Source organism: Parasteatoda tepidariorum, chromosome 2 (genome assembly GCF_982258835.1).
Source record: "Parasteatoda tepidariorum strain Cologne lab strain chromosome 2, Ptep-v5.0, whole genome shotgun sequence".
Classification (NCBI taxonomy): Eukaryota; Metazoa; Arthropoda; class Arachnida; order Araneae; family Theridiidae; genus Parasteatoda; species Parasteatoda tepidariorum.
The window spans coordinates 21,130,564-21,145,113 of NC_141756.1; the positions used below are offsets into that span (position 1 = coordinate 21,130,564).

Below are 14,550 nucleotides of genomic sequence, written 5' to 3' on the forward strand. Positions count from 1 at the left end.
CTCGGCACTACTCGCAAGTACTGCACTATAAGTTCCGCGCGCTAACCAATTGCGCCACTGGGGACAGATGTCCGAGTTAGAAAGAAAATTTCTATTACGAAGTGAGCAAATCTAAAAACAATTTCATAAAAAAGGACACGAGGAGTCTGGTAATTGACGTTCTATCCTCATAAGTAACGAATATCATTTTCAAATAAAATACGTCTTCCCGAGGAGAGGATCGAACTCACAACCTCGGCACTACTCGCAAGTACTGCACTATAAGTTCCGCGCGCTAACCAATTGCGCCACTGGGGACAGATGTCCGAGTTAGAAAGAAAATTTCTTTTACGAAGTGAGCAAATCTAAAAACAATTTCATAAAAAAGGACACGAGGAGTCTGGTAATTGACGTTCTATCCTCATAAGTAACGAATATCATTTTCAAATAAAATACGTCTTCCCAAGGAGAGGATCGAACTCACAACCTCGGCACTACTCACAAGTACTGCACTATAAGTTCCGCGCGCTAACGAATTGCGCCACTGGGGACAGATGTCCGAGTTAGAAAGAAAATTTCTATTACGAAGTGAGCAAATCTAAAAACAATTTCATAAAAAAGGACACGAGGAGTCTGGTAATTGACGTTCTATCCTCATAAGTAACGAATATCATTTTCAAATAAAATACGTCTTCCCAAGGAGAGGATCGAACTCACAACCTCGGCACTACTCGCAAGTACTGCACTATAAGTTCCGCGCACTAACCAATTGCGCCACTGGGGACAGATGTCCGAGTTAGAAAGAAAATTTCTATTACGAAGTGAGCAAATCTAAAATCAATTTCATAAAAAAGGACACGAGGAGTCTGGTAATTGACGTTCTATCCTCATAAGTAACGAATATCATTTTCAAATAAAATACGTCTTCCCAAGGAGAGGATCGAACTCACAACCTCGGCACTACTCGCAAGTACTGCACTATAAGTTCCGCGCGCTAACCAATTGCGCCACTGGGGACAGATGTCCGAGTTAGAAAGAAAATTTCTATTACGAAGTGAGCAAATCTAAAAACAATTTCATGAAAAAGGACACGAGGAGTCTGGTAATTGACGTTCTATCCTCATAATTAACGAATATCATTTTCAAATAAAATACGTCTTCCCAAGGAGAGGATCGAACTCACAACCTCGGCACTACTCGCAAGTACTGCACTATAAGTTCCGCGCGCTAACCAATTGCGCCACTGGGGACAGATGTCCGAGTTAGAAAGAAAATTTCTATTACGAAGTGAGCAAATCTAAAAACAATTTCATAAAAAAGGACACGAGGAGTCTGGTAATTGACGTTCTATCCTCATAAGTAACGAATATCATTTTCAAATAAAATACGTCTTCCCGAGGAGAGGATCGAACTCACAACCTCGGCACTACTCGCAAGTACTGCACTATAAGTTCCGCGCGCTAACCAATTGCGCCACTGGGGACAGATGTCCGAGTTAGAAAGAAAATTTCTTTTACGAAGTGAGCAAATCTAAAAACAATTTCATAAAAAAGGACACGAGGAGTCTGGTAATTGACGTTCTATCCTCATAAGTAACGAATATCATTTTCAAATAAAATACGTCTTCCCAAGGAGAGGATCGAACTCACAACCTCGGCACTACTCACAAGTACTGCACTATAAGTTCCGCGCGCTAACGAATTGCGCCACTGGGGACAGATGTCCGAGTTAGAAAGAAAATTTCTATTACGAAGTGAGCAAATCTAAAAACAATTTCATAAAAAAGGACACGAGGAGTCTGGTAATTGACGTTCTATCCTCATAAGTAACGAATATCATTTTCAAATAAAATACGTCTTCCCAAGGAGAGGATCGAACTCACAACCTCGGCACTACTCGCAAGTACTGCACTATAAGTTCCGCGCACTAACCAATTGCGCCACTGGGGACAGATGTCCGAGTTAGAAAGAAAATTTCTATTACGAAGTGAGCAAATCTAAAAACAATTGCATAAAAAAGGACACGAGGAGTCTCGTAATTGACGTTCTATCCTCATAAGTAAAGAATATCATTTTTATATAAAATACTTCTTCCCCAGGTGAGGATCGAACTCACAGCCTCGGCATTACTCGCAAGTACTGCACTATAAGTACCGCGCGCTAACCAATTGCGCCACTGGGGACAGATGTCCGAGAAAGAAAGAAAATTTCTATTACGAAGTGAGCAAATCTAAAAACAATTGCATGAAAAAGGACACGAGGAGTCTCGTAATTGACGTTCTATCCTCATAAGTAAAGAATATCATTTTTATATAAAATACTTCTTCCCCAGGTGAGGATCGAACTCACAGCCTCGGCATTACTCGCAAGTACTGCACTATAAGTACCGCGCGCTAACCAATTGCGCCACTGGGGACAGATGTCCGAGAAAGAAAGAAAATTTCTATTACGAAGTGAACAAATCTAAAAACAATTGCATAAAAAAGGACACGAGGAGTCTGGTAATTGACGTTCTATCCTCATAAGTAAAGAATATCATTTTTAAATAAAACACATCTTCCCCAGGTGAGGATCGAACTCACAGCCTCGGAATTACTCGCAAGTACTGCACTATAAGTACCGCGCGCTAACCAAGTGCGCCACTGGGGACAGATGTCCGAGAAAGAAAGAAAATTTCTATTACGAAGTGAACAAATCTAAAAACAATTGCATGAAAAAGGACACGAGGAGTCTGGTAATTGACGTTCTATCCTCTTAAGTAAAGAATATCATTTTTAAATAAAATACGTCTTCCCCAGGTGACGATCGAACTCACAGCCTCGGCATTACTCGCAAGTACTGCACTATACGTACCGCGCGCTAGCCAATTGCGCCACTGGGGACAGATGTCCGAGAAAGAAAGAAAATTTCTATTACGAAGTGAACAAATCTAAAAACAATTACATAAAAAAGGACACGAGGAGTCTCGTAATTGACGTTCTATCCTCATAAGTAAAGAATATCATTTTTAAATAAAATACGTCTTCCCCAGGTGAGGATCGAACTCACAGTCTCGGCGTTACTCGCAAGAACTGCACTATAAGTACCGCGCGCTAACCAATTGCGCCACTGGGGACAGATGTCCGAGTTAGAAAGAAAATTTCTATTACGAAGTGAGCAAATCTAAAATCAATTTCATAAAAAAGGACACGAGGAGTCTGGTAATTGACGTTCTATCCTCATAAGTAACGAATATCATTTTCAAATAAAATACGTCTTCCCAAGGAGAGGATCGAACTCACAACCTCGGCACTACTCGCAAGTACTGCACTATAAGTTCCGCGCGCTAACCAATTGCGCCACTGGGGACAGATGTCCGAGTTAGAAAGAAAATTTCTATTACGAAGTGAGCAAATCTAAAAACAATTTCATAAAAAAGGACACGAGGAGTCTGGTAATTGACGTTCTATCCTCATAATTAACGAATATCATTTTCAAATAAAATACGTATTCCCAAGGAGAGGATCGAACTCACAACCTCGGCACTACTCGCAAGTACTGCACTATAAGTTCCGCGCGCTAACCAATTGCGCCACTGGGGACAGATGTCCGAGTTAGAAAGAAAATTTCTATTACGAAGTGAGCAAATCTAAAAACAATTTCATAAAAAAGGACACGAGGAGTCTGGTAATTGACGTTCTATCCTCATAAGTAACGAATATCATTTTCATATAAAATACGTCTTCCCGAGGAGAGGATCGAACTCACAACCTCGGCACTACTCGCAAGTACTGCACTATAAGTTCCGCGCGCTAACCAATTGCGCCACTGGGGACAGATGTCCGAGTTAGAAAGAAAATTTCTATTACGAAGTGAGCAAATCTAAAATCAATTTCATAAAAAAGGACACGAGGAGTCTGGTAATTGACGTTCTATCCTCATAAGTAACGAATATCATTTTCAAATAAAATACGTCTTCCCAAGGAGAGGATCGAACTCACAACCTCGGCACTACTCGCAAGTACTGCACTATAAGTTCCGCGCGCTAACCAATTGCGCCACTGGGGACAGATGTCCGAGTTAGAAAGAAAATTTCTATTACGAAGTGAGCAAATCTAAAAACAATTTCATAAAAAAGGACACGAGGAGTCTGGTAATTGACGTTCTATCCTCATAATTAACGAATATCATTTTCAAATAAAATACGTCTTCCCAAGGAGAGGATCGAACTCACAACCTCGGCACTACTCGCAAGTACTGCACTATAAGTTCCGCGCGCTAACCAATTGCGCCACTGGGGACAGATGTCCGAGTTAGAAAGAAAATTTCTATTACGAAGTGAGCAAATCTAAAAACAATTTCATAAAAAAGGACACGAGGAGTCTGGTAATTGACGTTCTATCCTCATAAGTAACGAATATCATTTTCATATAAAATACGTCTTCCCGAGGAGAGGATCGAACTCACAACCTCGGCACTACTCGCAAGTACTGCACTATAAGTTCCGCGCGCTAACCAATTGCGCCACTGGGGACAGATGTCCGAGTTAGAAAGAAAAATTCTTTTACGAAGTGAGCAAATCTAAAAACAATTTCATAAAAAAGGACACGAGGAGTCTGGTAATTGACGTTCTATCCTCATAAGTAACGAATATCATTTTCAAATAAAATACGTCTTCCCAAGGAGAGGATCGAACTCACAACCTCGGCACTACTCGCAAGTACTGCACTATAAGTTCCGCGCACTAACCAATTGCGCCACTGGGGACAGATGTCCGAGTTAGAAAGAAAATTTCTATTACGAAGTGAGCAAATCTAAAAACAATTGCATAAAAAAGGACACGAGGAGTCTCGTAATTGACGTTGTATCCTCATAAGTAAAGAATATCATTTTTATATAAAATACTTCTTCCCCAGGTGAGGATCGAACTCACAGCCTCGGCATTACTCGCAAGTACTGCACTATAAGTACCGCGCGCTAACCAATTGCGCCACTGGGGACAGATGTCCGAGAAAGAAAGAAAATTTCTATTACGAAGTGAGCAAATCTAAAAACAATTGCATGAAAAAGGACACGAGGAGTCTCGTAATTGACGTTCTATCCTCATAAGTAAAGAATATCATTTTTATATAAAATACTTCTTCCCCAGGTGAGGATCGAACTCACAGCCTCGGAATTACTCGCAAGTACTGCACTATAAGTACCGCGCGCTAACCAAGTGCGCCACTGGGGACAGATGTCCGAGAAAGAAAGAAAATTTCTATTACGAAGTGAACAAATCTAAAAACAATTGCATGAAAAAGGACACGAGGAGTCTGGTAATTGACGTTCTATCCTCTTAAGTAAAGAATATCATTTTTAAATAAAATACGTCTTCCCCAGGTGACGATCGAACTCACAGCCTCGGCATTACTCGCAAGTACTGCACTATACGTACCGCGCGCTAGCCAATTGCGCCACTGGGGACAGATGTCCGAGAAAGAAAGAAAATTTCTATTACGAAGTGAACAAATCTAAAAACAATTACATAAAAAAGGACACGAGGAGTCTCGTAATTGACGTTCTATCCTCATAAGTAAAGAATATCATTTTTAAATAAAATACGTCTTCCCCAGGTGAGGATCGAACTCACAGCCTCGGCGTTACTCGCAAGAACTGCACTATAAGTACCGCGCGCTAACCAATTGCGCCACTGGGGACAGATGTCCGAGTTAGAAAGAAAATTTCTATTACGAAGTGAGCAAATCTAAAATCAATTTCATAAAAAAGGACACGAGGAGTCTGGTAATTGACGTTCTATCCTCATAAGTAACGAATATCATTTTCAAATAAAATACGTCTTCCCAAGGAGAGGATCGAACTCACAACCTCGGCACTACTCGCAAGTACTGCACTATAAGTTCCGCGCGCTAACCAATTGCGCCACTGGGGACAGATGTCCGAGTTAGAAAGAAAATTTCTATTACGAAGTGAGCAAATCTAAAATCAATTTCATAAAAAAGGACACGAGTAGTCTGGTAATTGACGTTCTATCCTCATAAGTAACGAATATCATTTTCAAATAAAATACGTCTTCCCAAGGAGAGGATCGAACTCACAACCTCGGCACTACTCGCAAGTACTGCACTATAAGTTCCGCGCGCTAACCAATTGCGCCACTGGGGACAGATGTCCGAGTTAGAAAGAAAATTTCTATTACGAAGTGAGCAAATCTAAAAACAATTTCATAAAAAAGGACACGAGGAGTCTGGTAATTGACGTTCTATCCTCATAATTAACGAATATCATTTTCAAATAAAATACGTCTTCCCAAGGAGAGGATCGAACTCACAACCTCGGCACTACTCGCAAGTACTGCACTATAAGTTCCGCGCGCTAACCAATTGCGCCACTGGGGACAGATGTCCGAGTTAGAAAGAAAATTTCTATTACGAAGTGAGCAAATCTAAAAACAATTTCATAAAAAAGGACACGAGGAGTCTGGTAATTGACGTTCTATCCTCATAAGTAACGAATATCATTTTCATATAAAATACGTCTTCCCGAGGAGAGGATCGAACTCACAACCTCGGCACTACTCGCAAGTACTGCACTATAAGTTCCGCGCGCTAACCAATTGCGCCACTGGGGACAGATGTCCGAGTTAGAAAGAAAAATTCTTTTACGAAGTGAGCAAATCTAAAAACAATTTCATAAAAAAGGACACGAGGAGTCTGGTAATTGACGTTCTATCCTCATAAGTAACGAATATCATTTTCAAATAAAATACGTCTTCCCAAGGAGAGGATCGAACTCACAACCTCGGCACTACTCGCAAGTACTGCACTATAAGTTCCGCGCGCTAACGAATTGCGCCACTGGGGACAGATGTCCGAGTTAGAAAGAAAATTTCTATTACGAAGTGAGCAAATCTAAAAACAATTTCATAAAAAAGGACACGAGGAGTCTGGTAATTGACGTTCTATCCTCATAAGTAACGAATATCATTTTCAAATAAAATACGTCTTCCCAAGGAGAGGATCGAACTCACAACCTCGGCACTACTCGCAAGTACTGCACTATAAGTACCGCGCGCTAACCAATTGCGCCACTGGGGACAGATGTCCGAGAAAGAAAGAAAATTTCTATTACGAAGTGAACAAATCTAAAAACAATTGCATAAAAAAGGACACGAGGAGTCTGGTAATTGACGTTCTATCCTCATAAGTAAAGAATATCATTTTTAAATAAAATACGTCTTCCCCAGGTGAGGATCGAACTCACAGCCTCGGCATTACTCGCAAGTACTGCACTATAAGTACCGCGCGCTAACCAATTGCGCCACTGGGGTCAGATGTCCGAGAAAGAAAGAAAATTTCTATTACGAAGTGAACAAATCTAAAAACAATTGCATAAAAAAGGACACGAGGAGTCTCGTAATTGACGTTCTATCCTCTTAAGTAAAGAATATCATTTTTAAATAAAATACATCTTCCCCAGGTGAGGATCGAACTCACAGCCTCGGCATTACTCGCAAGTACTGCACTATAAGTACCGCGCGCTAACCAATTGCGCCACTGGGGACAGATGTCCGAGAAAGAAAGAAAATTTCTATTACGAAGTGAGCAAATCTAAAAACAATTGCATAAAAAAGGACACGAGGAGTCTCGTAATTGACGTTCTATCCTCATAAGTAAAGAATATCATTTTTATATAAAATACTTCTTCCCCAGGTGAGGATCGAACTCACAGCCTCGGCATTACTCGCAAGTACTGCACTATAAGTACCGCGCGCTAACCAATTGCGCCACTGGGGACAGATGTCCGAGAAAGAAAGAAAATTTCTATTACGAAGTGAACAAATCTAAAAACAATTGCATAAAAAAGGACACGAGGAGTCTGGTAATTGACGTTCTATCCTCATAAGTAAAGAATATCATTTTTAAATAAAATACGTCTTCCCCAGGTGAGGATCGAACTCACAGCCTCGGCATTACTCGCAAGTACTGCACTATAAGTACCGCGCGCTAACCAATTGCGCCACTGGGGACAGATGTCCGAGAAAGAAAGAAAATTTCTATTACGAAGTGAGCAAATCTAAAAACAATTGCATAAAAAAGGACACGAGGAGTCTCGTAATTGACGTTCTATCCTCATAAGTAAAGAATATCATTTTTATATAAAATACTTCTTCCCCAGGTGAGGATCGAACTCACAGCCTCGGCATTACTCGCAAGTACTGCACTATAAGTACCGCGCGCTAACCAATTGCGCCACTGGGGACAGATGTCCGAGAAAGAAAGAAAATTTCTATTACGAAGTGAGCAAATCTAAAAACAATTGCATAAAAAAGGACACGAGGAGTCTCGTAATTGACGTTCTATCCTCATAAGTAAAGAATATCATTTTTATATAAAATACTTCTTCCCCAGGTGAGGATCGAACTCACAGCCTCGGCATTACTCGCAAGTACTGCACTATAAGTACCGCGCGCTAACCAATTGCGCCACTGGGGACAGATGTCCGAGAAAGAAAGAAAATTTCTATTACGAAGTGAGCAAATCTAAAAACAATTGCATAAAAAAGGACACGAGGAGTCTCGTAATTGACGTTCTATCCTCATAAGTAAAGAATATCATTTTTATATAAAATACTTCTTCCCCAGGTGAGGATCGAACTCACAGCCTCGGCATTACTCGCAAGTACTGCACTATAAGTACCGCGCGCTAACCAATTGCGCCACTGGGGACAGATGTCCGAGAAAGAAAGAAAATTTCTATTACGAAGTGAGCAAATCTAAAAACAATTGCATAAAAAAGGACACGAGGAGTCTCGTAATTGACGTTCTATCCTCATAAGTAAAGAATATCATTTTTATATAAAATACTTCTTCCCCAGGTGAGGATCGAACTCACAGCCTCGGCATTACTCGCAAGTACTGCACTATAAGTACCGCGCGCTAACCAATTGCGCCACTGGGGACAGATGTCCGAGAAAGAAAGAAAATTTCTATTACGAAGTGAGCAAATCTAAAAACAATTGCATAAAAAAGGACACGAGGAGTCTCGTAATTGACGTTCTATCCTCATAAGTAAAGAATATCATTTTTATATAAAATACTTCTTCCCCAGGTGAGGATCGAACTCACAGCCTCGGCATTACTCGCAAGTACTGCACTATAAGTACCGCGCGCTAACCAATTGCGCCACTGGGGACAGATGTCCGAGAAAGAAAGAAAATTTCTATTACGAAGTGAGCAAATCTAAAAACAATTGCATAAAAAAGGACACGAGGAGTCTCGTAATTGACGTTCTATCCTCATAAGTAAAGAATATCATTTTTATATAAAATACTTCTTCCCCAGGTGAGGATCGAACTCACAGCCTCGGCATTACTCGCAAGTACTGCACTATAAGTACCGCGCGCTAACCAATTGCGCCACTGGGGACAGATGTCCGAGAAAGAAAGAAAATTTCTATTACGAAGTGAGAAAATCTAAAAACAATTGCATAAAAAAGGACACGAGGAGTCTCGTAATTGACGTTCTATCCTCATAAGTAAAGAATATCATTTTTATATAAAATACTTCTTCCCCAGGTGAGGATCGAACTCACAGCCTCGGCATTACTCGCAAGTACTGCACTATAAGTACCGCGCGCTAACCAATTGCGCCACTGGGGACAGATGTCCGAGAAAGAAAGAAAATTTCTATTACGAAGTGAGCAAATCTAAAAACAATTGCATAAAAAAGGACACGAGGAGTCTCGTAATTGACGTTCTATCCTCATAAGTAAAGAATATCATTTTTATATAAAATACTTCTTCCCCAGGTGAGGATCGAACTCACAGCCTCGGCATTACTCGCAAGTACTGCACTATAAGTACCGCGCGCTAACCAATTGCGCCACTGGGGACAGATGTCCGAGAAAGAAAGAAAATTTCTATTACGAAGTGAGCAAATCTAAAAACAATTGCATAAAAAAGGACACGAGGAGTCTCGTAATTGACGTTCTATCCTCATAAGTAAAGAATATCATTTTTATATAAAATACTTCTTCCCCAGGTGAGGATCGAACTCACAGCCTCGGCATTACTCGCAAGTACTGCACTATAAGTACCGCGCGCTAACCAATTGCGCCACTGGGGACAGATGTCCGAGAAAGAAAGAAAATTTCTATTACGAAGTGAACAAATCTAAAAACAATTGCATAAAAAAGGACACGAGGAGTCTGGTAATTGACGTTCTATCCTCATAAGTAAAGAATATCATTTTTAAATAAAATACGTCTTCCCCAGGTGAGGATCGAACTCACAGCCTCGGCATTACTCGCAAGTACTGCACTATAAGTACCGCGCGCTAACCAATTGCGCCACTGGGGACAGATGTCCGAGAAAGAAAGAAAATTTCTATTACGAAGTGAGCAAATCTAAAAACAATTGCATAAAAAAGGACACGAGGAGTCTCGTAATTGACGTTCTATCCTCATAAGTAAAGAATATCATTTTTATATAAAATACTTCTTCCCCAGGTGAGGATCGAACTCACAGCCTCGGCATTACTCGCAAGTACTGCACTATAAGTACCGCGCGCTAACCAATTGCGCCACTGGGGACAGATGTCCGAGAAAGAAAGAAAATTTCTATTACGAAGTGAACAAATCTAAAAACAATTGCATAAAAAAGGACACGAGGAGTCTGGTAATTGACGTTCTATCCTCATAAGTAAAGAATATCATTTTTAAATAAAATACGTCTTCCCCAGGTGAGGATCGAACTCACAGCCTCGGCATTACTCGCAAGTACTGCACTATAAGTACCGCGCGCTAACCAATTGCGCCACTGGGGACAGATGTCCGAGAAAGAAAGAAAATTTCTATTACGAAGTGAACAAATCTAAAAGCAATTGCATAAAAAAGGACACGAGGAGTCTCGTAATTGACGTTCTATACTCATAAGTAAAGAATATCATTTTTAAATAAAATACATCTTCCCCAGGTGAGGATCGAACTCACAGCCTCGGCATTACTCGCAAGTACTGCACTATAAGTACCGCGCGCTAACCAATTGCGCCACTGGGGACAGATGTCCGAGAAAGAAAGAAAATTTCTATTACGAAGTGAACAAATCTAAAAACAATTGCATAAAAAAGGACACGAGGAGTCTCGTAATTGACGTTCTATCCTCTTAAGTAAAGAATATCATTTTTAAATAAAATACATCTTCCCCAGGTGAGGATCGAACTCACAGCCTCGGCATTACTCGCAAGTACTGCACTATAAGTACCGCGCGCTAACCAATTGCGCCACTGGGGACAGATGTCCGAGAAAGAAAGAAAATTTCTATTATGAAGTGAACAAATCTAAAAACAATTGCATAAAAAAGGACACGAGGAGTCTGGTAATTGACGTTCTATACTCATAAGTAAAGAATATCATTTTTAAATAAAATACATCTTCCCCAGGTGAGGATCGAACTCATAGCCTCGGCATTACTCGCAAGTACTGCACTATAAGTACCGCACGTTAACCAATTGCGCCACTGGGGACAGATGTCCGAGAAAGAAAGAAAATTTCTATTACGAAGTGAACAAATCTAAAAACAATTGCATAAAAAAGGACACGAGGAGTCTGGTAATTGACGTTCTATCCTCATAAGTAGCGAATATCATTTTCAAATAAAATACGTCTTCCCAAGGTGAGGATCGAACTCACAACCTCGGCACTACTCGCAAGTACTGCACTATAAGTTCCGCGCGCTAACCAATTGCGCCACTGGGGACAGATGTCCGAGTTAGAAAGAAAATTTCTATTACGAAGTGAGCAAATCTAAAAACAATTTCATAAAAAAGGACACGAGGAGTCTGGTAATTGACGTTCTATCCTCATAAGTAACGAATATCATTTTCAAATAAAATACGTCTTCCCAAGGAGAGGATCGAACTCACAACCTCGCCACTACTCGCAAGTACTGCACTATAAGTACTGCACGTTAACCAATTGCGCCACTGGGGACAGATGTCCGAGAAAGAAAGAAAATTTCTATTACGAAGTGAACAAATCTAAAAACAATTTCATAAAAAAGGACACGAGGAGTCTGGTAATTGACGTTCTATCCTCATAAGTAACGAATATCATTTTCAAATAAAATACGTCTTCCCAAGGTGAGGATCGAACTCACAGCGTCGGCATTACTCGCAAGTACTGCACTATAAGTACCGCACGTTAACCAATTGCGCCACTGGGGACAGATGTCCGAGAAAGAAAGAAAATTTCTATTACGAAGTGAACAAATCTAAAAACAATTGCATAAAAAAGGACACGAGGAGTCTCGTAATTGACGTTCTATACTCATAAGTAAAGAATATCATTTTTAAATAAAATACATCTTCCCCAGGTGAGGATCGAACTCATAGCCTCGGCATTACTCGCAAGTACTGCACTATAAGTACCGCACGTTAACCAATTGCGCCACTGGGGACAGATGTCCGAGAAAGAAAGAAAATTTCTATTACGAAGTGAACAAATCTAAAAACAATTGCATAAAAAAGGACACGAGGAGTCTCGTAATTGACGTTCTATCCTCATAAGTAGCGAATATCATTTTCAAATAAAATACGTCTTCCCAAGGTGAGGATCGAACTCACAACCTCGGCACTACTCGCAAGTACTGCACTATAAGTTCCGCGCGCTAACCAATTGCGCCACTGGGGACAGATGTCCGAGTTAGAAAGAAAATTTCTATTACGAAGTGAGCAAATCTAAAAACAATTTCATAAAAAAGGACACGAGGAGTCTGGTAATTAACGTTCTATCCTCATAAGTAACGAATATCATTTTCAAATAAAATACATCTTCCCAAGGAGAGGATCGAACTCACAACCTCGGCACTACTCGCAAGTACTGCACTATAAGTTCCGCGCGCTAATCAATTGCGCCACTGGGGACAGATGTCCGAGTTAGAAAGAAAATTTCTATTACGAAGTGAGCAAATCTAAAAACAATTTCATAAAAAAGGACACGAGGAGTCTGGTAATTGACGTTCTATCCTCATAAGTAACGAATATCATTTTCAAATAAAATACGTCTTCCCAAGGAGAGGATCGAACTCACAACCTCGGCACTACTCGCAAGTACTGCACTATAAGTTCCGCGCGCTAATCAATTGCGCCACTGGGGACAGATGTCCGAGTTAGAAAGAAAATTTCTATTACGAAGTGAGCAAATCTAAAAACAATTTCATAAAAAAGGACACGAGGAGTCTGGTAATTGACGTTCTATCCTCATAAGTAACGAATATCATTTTCAAATAAAATACGTCTTCCCAAGGAGAGGATCGAACTCACAGCCTCGGCATTACTCGCAAGTACTGCACTATAAGTACCGCGCGCTAACCAATTGCGCCACTGGGGACAGATGTCCGAGAAAGAAAGAAAATTTCTATTACGAAGTGAACAAATCTAAAAACAATTGCATAAAAAAGGACACGAGGAGTCTCGTAATTGACGTTCTATCCTCTTAAGTAAAGAATATCATTTTTAAATAAAATACATCTTCCCCAGGTGAGGATCGAACTCACAGCCTCGGCATTACTCGCAAGTACTGCACTATAAGTACCGCGCGCTAACCAATTGCGCCACTGGGGACAGATGTCCGAGAAAGAAAGAAAATTTCTATTACGAAGTGAACAAATCTAAAAACAATTGCATAAAAAAGGACACGAGGAGTCTGGTAATTGACGTTCTATCCTCTTAAGTAAAGAATATCATTTTTATATAAAATACTTCTTCCCCAGGTGAGGATCGAACTCACAGCCTCGGCATTACTCGCAAGTACTGCACTATAAGTACCGCGCGCTAACCAATTGCGCCACTGGGGACAGATGTCCGAGAAAGAAAGAAAATTTCTATTACGAAGTGAACAAATCTATAAACAATTGCATAAAAAAGGACACGAGGAGTCTGGTAATTGACGTTCTATCCTCATAAGTAAAGAATATCATTTTTAAATAAAATACGTCTTCCCCAGGTGAGGATCGAACTCACAGCCTCGGCATTACTCGCAAGTACTGCACTATAAGTACCGCGCGCTAACCAATTGCGCCACTGGGGACAGATGTCCGAGAAAGAAAGAAAATTTCTATTACGAAGTGAACAAATCTAAAAACAATTGCTTAAAAATGGACACGAGGAGTCTCGTAATTGACGTTCTATTCTCATAAGTAAAGAATATCATTTTTAAATAAAATACATCTTCCCCAGGTGAGGATCGAACTCACAGCCTCGGCATTACTCGCAAGTGCTGCACTATAAGTACCGCGCGCTAACCAATTGCGCCACTGGGGACAGATGTCCGAGAAAGAAAGAAAATTTCTATTACGAAGTGAACAAATCTAAAAACAATTGCATAAAAAAGGACACGAGGAGTCTGGTAATTGACGTTCTATCCTCTTAAGTAAAGAATATCATTTTTAAATAAAATACATCTTCCCCAGGTGAGGATCGAACTCACAGCCTCGGCATTACTCGCAAGTACTGCACTATAAGTACCGCGCGCTAACCAATTGCGCCACTGGGGACAGATGTCCGAGAAAGAAAGAAAATTTCTATTACGAAGTG

The 14,550-nt window shown here is 40.4% G+C and overlaps 25 non-coding genes across 25 annotated transcripts; all 25 read right to left on the reverse strand.

The window, feature by feature from the left end:
- Positions 1 to 2,069: 2,069 nt before the first annotated feature.
- Positions 2,070 to 2,161, reverse strand: TRNAI-UAU (transfer RNA isoleucine (anticodon UAU)). The gene is given in 2 exon segments: positions 2,070 to 2,105; positions 2,124 to 2,161. It is a non-coding gene; the product is annotated as a tRNA-Ile (tRNA).
- A 141-nt stretch (positions 2,162 to 2,302) lies between these two features.
- TRNAI-UAU (transfer RNA isoleucine (anticodon UAU)) lies at positions 2,303 to 2,394 on the reverse strand. Its single transcript is given in 2 exon segments — positions 2,303 to 2,338; positions 2,357 to 2,394. It is a non-coding gene; the product is annotated as a tRNA-Ile (tRNA).
- Positions 2,395 to 4,865: 2,471 nt separating this feature from the next.
- On the reverse strand, positions 4,866 to 4,957 carry TRNAI-UAU (transfer RNA isoleucine (anticodon UAU)). Its single transcript is given in 2 exon segments — positions 4,866 to 4,901; positions 4,920 to 4,957. It is a non-coding gene; the product is annotated as a tRNA-Ile (tRNA).
- Positions 4,958 to 7,428: 2,471 nt separating this feature from the next.
- Positions 7,429 to 7,520, reverse strand: TRNAI-UAU (transfer RNA isoleucine (anticodon UAU)). Its single transcript is given in 2 exon segments — positions 7,429 to 7,464; positions 7,483 to 7,520. It is a non-coding gene; the product is annotated as a tRNA-Ile (tRNA).
- A 141-nt stretch (positions 7,521 to 7,661) lies between these two features.
- On the reverse strand, positions 7,662 to 7,753 carry TRNAI-UAU (transfer RNA isoleucine (anticodon UAU)). Its single transcript is given in 2 exon segments — positions 7,662 to 7,697; positions 7,716 to 7,753. It is a non-coding gene; the product is annotated as a tRNA-Ile (tRNA).
- A 141-nt stretch (positions 7,754 to 7,894) lies between these two features.
- TRNAI-UAU (transfer RNA isoleucine (anticodon UAU)) lies at positions 7,895 to 7,986 on the reverse strand. The gene is given in 2 exon segments: positions 7,895 to 7,930; positions 7,949 to 7,986. It is a non-coding gene; the product is annotated as a tRNA-Ile (tRNA).
- A 141-nt stretch (positions 7,987 to 8,127) lies between these two features.
- TRNAI-UAU (transfer RNA isoleucine (anticodon UAU)) lies at positions 8,128 to 8,219 on the reverse strand. The gene is given in 2 exon segments: positions 8,128 to 8,163; positions 8,182 to 8,219. It is a non-coding gene; the product is annotated as a tRNA-Ile (tRNA).
- Positions 8,220 to 8,360: 141 nt separating this feature from the next.
- Positions 8,361 to 8,452, reverse strand: TRNAI-UAU (transfer RNA isoleucine (anticodon UAU)). The gene is given in 2 exon segments: positions 8,361 to 8,396; positions 8,415 to 8,452. It is a non-coding gene; the product is annotated as a tRNA-Ile (tRNA).
- Positions 8,453 to 8,593: 141 nt separating this feature from the next.
- Positions 8,594 to 8,685, reverse strand: TRNAI-UAU (transfer RNA isoleucine (anticodon UAU)). Its single transcript is given in 2 exon segments — positions 8,594 to 8,629; positions 8,648 to 8,685. It is a non-coding gene; the product is annotated as a tRNA-Ile (tRNA).
- Positions 8,686 to 8,826: 141 nt separating this feature from the next.
- TRNAI-UAU (transfer RNA isoleucine (anticodon UAU)) lies at positions 8,827 to 8,918 on the reverse strand. Its single transcript is given in 2 exon segments — positions 8,827 to 8,862; positions 8,881 to 8,918. It is a non-coding gene; the product is annotated as a tRNA-Ile (tRNA).
- A 141-nt stretch (positions 8,919 to 9,059) lies between these two features.
- TRNAI-UAU (transfer RNA isoleucine (anticodon UAU)) lies at positions 9,060 to 9,151 on the reverse strand. Its single transcript is given in 2 exon segments — positions 9,060 to 9,095; positions 9,114 to 9,151. It is a non-coding gene; the product is annotated as a tRNA-Ile (tRNA).
- A 141-nt stretch (positions 9,152 to 9,292) lies between these two features.
- Positions 9,293 to 9,384, reverse strand: TRNAI-UAU (transfer RNA isoleucine (anticodon UAU)). Its single transcript is given in 2 exon segments — positions 9,293 to 9,328; positions 9,347 to 9,384. It is a non-coding gene; the product is annotated as a tRNA-Ile (tRNA).
- Positions 9,385 to 9,525: 141 nt separating this feature from the next.
- On the reverse strand, positions 9,526 to 9,617 carry TRNAI-UAU (transfer RNA isoleucine (anticodon UAU)). Its single transcript is given in 2 exon segments — positions 9,526 to 9,561; positions 9,580 to 9,617. It is a non-coding gene; the product is annotated as a tRNA-Ile (tRNA).
- Positions 9,618 to 9,758: 141 nt separating this feature from the next.
- TRNAI-UAU (transfer RNA isoleucine (anticodon UAU)) lies at positions 9,759 to 9,850 on the reverse strand. The gene is given in 2 exon segments: positions 9,759 to 9,794; positions 9,813 to 9,850. It is a non-coding gene; the product is annotated as a tRNA-Ile (tRNA).
- A 141-nt stretch (positions 9,851 to 9,991) lies between these two features.
- Positions 9,992 to 10,083, reverse strand: TRNAI-UAU (transfer RNA isoleucine (anticodon UAU)). Its single transcript is given in 2 exon segments — positions 9,992 to 10,027; positions 10,046 to 10,083. It is a non-coding gene; the product is annotated as a tRNA-Ile (tRNA).
- Positions 10,084 to 10,224: 141 nt separating this feature from the next.
- On the reverse strand, positions 10,225 to 10,316 carry TRNAI-UAU (transfer RNA isoleucine (anticodon UAU)). The gene is given in 2 exon segments: positions 10,225 to 10,260; positions 10,279 to 10,316. It is a non-coding gene; the product is annotated as a tRNA-Ile (tRNA).
- A 141-nt stretch (positions 10,317 to 10,457) lies between these two features.
- Positions 10,458 to 10,549, reverse strand: TRNAI-UAU (transfer RNA isoleucine (anticodon UAU)). The gene is given in 2 exon segments: positions 10,458 to 10,493; positions 10,512 to 10,549. It is a non-coding gene; the product is annotated as a tRNA-Ile (tRNA).
- A 141-nt stretch (positions 10,550 to 10,690) lies between these two features.
- On the reverse strand, positions 10,691 to 10,782 carry TRNAI-UAU (transfer RNA isoleucine (anticodon UAU)). Its single transcript is given in 2 exon segments — positions 10,691 to 10,726; positions 10,745 to 10,782. It is a non-coding gene; the product is annotated as a tRNA-Ile (tRNA).
- A 141-nt stretch (positions 10,783 to 10,923) lies between these two features.
- Positions 10,924 to 11,015, reverse strand: TRNAI-UAU (transfer RNA isoleucine (anticodon UAU)). The gene is given in 2 exon segments: positions 10,924 to 10,959; positions 10,978 to 11,015. It is a non-coding gene; the product is annotated as a tRNA-Ile (tRNA).
- Positions 11,016 to 11,156: 141 nt separating this feature from the next.
- TRNAI-UAU (transfer RNA isoleucine (anticodon UAU)) lies at positions 11,157 to 11,248 on the reverse strand. The gene is given in 2 exon segments: positions 11,157 to 11,192; positions 11,211 to 11,248. It is a non-coding gene; the product is annotated as a tRNA-Ile (tRNA).
- Positions 11,249 to 13,486: 2,238 nt separating this feature from the next.
- On the reverse strand, positions 13,487 to 13,578 carry TRNAI-UAU (transfer RNA isoleucine (anticodon UAU)). Its single transcript is given in 2 exon segments — positions 13,487 to 13,522; positions 13,541 to 13,578. It is a non-coding gene; the product is annotated as a tRNA-Ile (tRNA).
- Positions 13,579 to 13,719: 141 nt separating this feature from the next.
- Positions 13,720 to 13,811, reverse strand: TRNAI-UAU (transfer RNA isoleucine (anticodon UAU)). The gene is given in 2 exon segments: positions 13,720 to 13,755; positions 13,774 to 13,811. It is a non-coding gene; the product is annotated as a tRNA-Ile (tRNA).
- Positions 13,812 to 13,952: 141 nt separating this feature from the next.
- On the reverse strand, positions 13,953 to 14,044 carry TRNAI-UAU (transfer RNA isoleucine (anticodon UAU)). Its single transcript is given in 2 exon segments — positions 13,953 to 13,988; positions 14,007 to 14,044. It is a non-coding gene; the product is annotated as a tRNA-Ile (tRNA).
- Positions 14,045 to 14,185: 141 nt separating this feature from the next.
- Positions 14,186 to 14,277, reverse strand: TRNAI-UAU (transfer RNA isoleucine (anticodon UAU)). Its single transcript is given in 2 exon segments — positions 14,186 to 14,221; positions 14,240 to 14,277. It is a non-coding gene; the product is annotated as a tRNA-Ile (tRNA).
- A 141-nt stretch (positions 14,278 to 14,418) lies between these two features.
- TRNAI-UAU (transfer RNA isoleucine (anticodon UAU)) lies at positions 14,419 to 14,510 on the reverse strand. The gene is given in 2 exon segments: positions 14,419 to 14,454; positions 14,473 to 14,510. It is a non-coding gene; the product is annotated as a tRNA-Ile (tRNA).
- Between the last annotated feature and the right edge of the window lie 40 nt (positions 14,511 to 14,550).